Genomic DNA, 2,500 nt, shown 5'->3' on the forward strand with positions numbered 1-2,500 from the left:
GTTCGTACACCACCATCGCGAATAATTTTGACCAGCAGTTAAGCTTAATAGCCAATATTCTCAACACAAACATATAACATAGAAACGATTGAGACATTGAGTATGCTCCGGTGTATGGGGTGAATTTTTAATTCAGAAAAGTGAGTGGAGCAGGCACTTATGTTGGTAACAACAAGATATGAAGTGAATAGAAAAGTGCCAGAAGACAATAGAGAATAAAAATTTTTCGCGGCGGTGGTGGGGTTTGAACCTGCGACCTTATTGGTACGACAACTCCGCCTGGCAGGTGAGAGCGTGGCTCTACCGTGTGAGCTATCCACGAACACAAAAATATTCGTTTCAAACTCAAAGTCATTACTAGATCCCTCTCTCACCCACTTCTTGAGACCGCCGATTCGTTCGTACACCACCATCGCGAATAATTTTGACCAGCAGTTAAGCTTAATAGCCAATATTCTCAACACAAACATATAACATAGAAACGATTGAGACATTGAGTATGCTCCGGTGTATGGGGTGAATTTTTAATTCAGAAAAGTGAGTGGAGCAGGCACTTATGTTGGTAACAACAAGATATGAAGTGAATAGAAAAGTGCCTTAATGTCTCAATCGTTTCTATGTTATATGTTTGTGTTGAGAATATTGGCTATTAAGCTTAACTGCTGGTCAAAATTATTCGCGATGGTGGTGTACGAACGAATCGGCGGTCTCAAGAAGTGGGTGAGAGAGGGATCTAGTAATGACTTTGAGTTTGAAACGAATATTTTTGTGTTCGTGGATAGCTCACACGGTAGAGCCACGCTCTCACCTGCCAGGCGGAGTTGTCGTACCAATAAGGTCGCAGGTTCAAACCCCACCACCGCCGCGAAAAATTTTTATTCTCTATTGTCTTCTGGCACTTTTCTATTCACTTCATATCTTGTTGTTACCAACATAAGTGCCTGCTCCACTCACTTTTCTGAATCATCTCCAAGCACTTTTTGTCCGCATCTTTTGCTCGAATATTATTATGGCGTGTGTGCGCTACTGCGCCATGCGGCGAGACAGAACAGTCATTCATCTTTGAACACTACTCACTACGGTGATAAATTGAATGGTTACAGATGATGTCATTCTACTTTGTGATGTTGTATTTTGCAAGCATTAGCGATTGATTGCCATCATTACATCACGTGACAGCTGATGATAATCTATAAAGTGACAAATAGTCATAAAACAGCATTATATCTTGATGAACTTGACTCTTTGTGTTCAATATTGAACTAAACTTTTGAGTTAAAATATATGTCATCATTGAAGGCAGCGCGTTTTGTTTCTTCTACTTGAAAAATCCTAAATAGCTCATTCTTATCATTTATAATTTGCACAACACAGAATTATCTTCTTCTGGTTGAGGTAATGGATACATCATACAATTTCAATAGTTTTAACATCTCAGTGTAGTTTAACCATAGGGCTTAAAAATATAACGTAGAGATTATGATGATGATGATGATGATGATGATGATGATGATGATGATGATGATGATGATGACGATGACAACGATGATACTGATGACGATGGTGGTGATGAAGACGACAAACATATAACAACATTAAGAAGAATATGACAACTGTCGATATGGCACAAAGAATAGTAATGATTACCAAACTGTTGATCTTGATGATGATGACAAAAACATTAGTGTAATGATAATGGTGATAGTCAGTGAATATATGCTAAGAATGATTATCATTTTTAAGAGGGCGGTTGTAATACTGAAATGGATTAGAAATAAAACGATTACAATGATGATTATACTAAAAAAAATCCCACAAAGCATCAACAAACAAACAAACAAACAAAAACATGGTGTAACTGTAACACGTGTATGGCAGGGTTTGAGTATGACCCATATTATCAAGCAGTTCCTAATTTCTATTCACACCACTGGAGGAAATTATAAAGTTCGAATGAACTCAACAATAACTATAAATACAGACAAAGATCTACCTACTATTACAAAAAATTCGTAGAATTACGAAATTTTGGCTACAATTTCTGAACTTCGTCTCTAAGGCATTTAATAAACGTATTGAAAATGAGAGTTGATGCCAGACTACATAAATTTAAGGATTTTGAAGTATTATTCTTTCCTTATGACGAAAAATGTTGATTTTAAATGTTAACGATAGCGACCACAATTTTTCTCTCCTAAGAATTAAAATTTTAAGTTTTTAAAGCAGGCAGGTCTGCAAATAGGAAGAAATTAAATGATTTGTAAAATTCACCTACCTAACAAAAACACACTTTACTAATGCCTTAATAAATTTAATTTGATATAATCTACTCAACTACAAAAACAAAATCTCAACAATTTGACCAAACGCCTCAAAGTTGTATCATACCGGAGTAATTTAATTACTTAAATTGAATCTATATTAAAATATGCAAGATCTAGAAAAGTGTGGGATGAAACAGTGCTAAACAAAGCAAAAAAGAAATATTCAATGGAAGAAA

Source organism: Berghia stephanieae, chromosome 3, assembly GCF_034508935.2.
Source record: "Berghia stephanieae isolate SIO BIC M18660-M18661 chromosome 3, UCSD_Bste_1.3, whole genome shotgun sequence".
Lineage (NCBI taxonomy): Eukaryota > Metazoa > Mollusca > Gastropoda > Nudibranchia > Aeolidiidae > Berghia > Berghia stephanieae.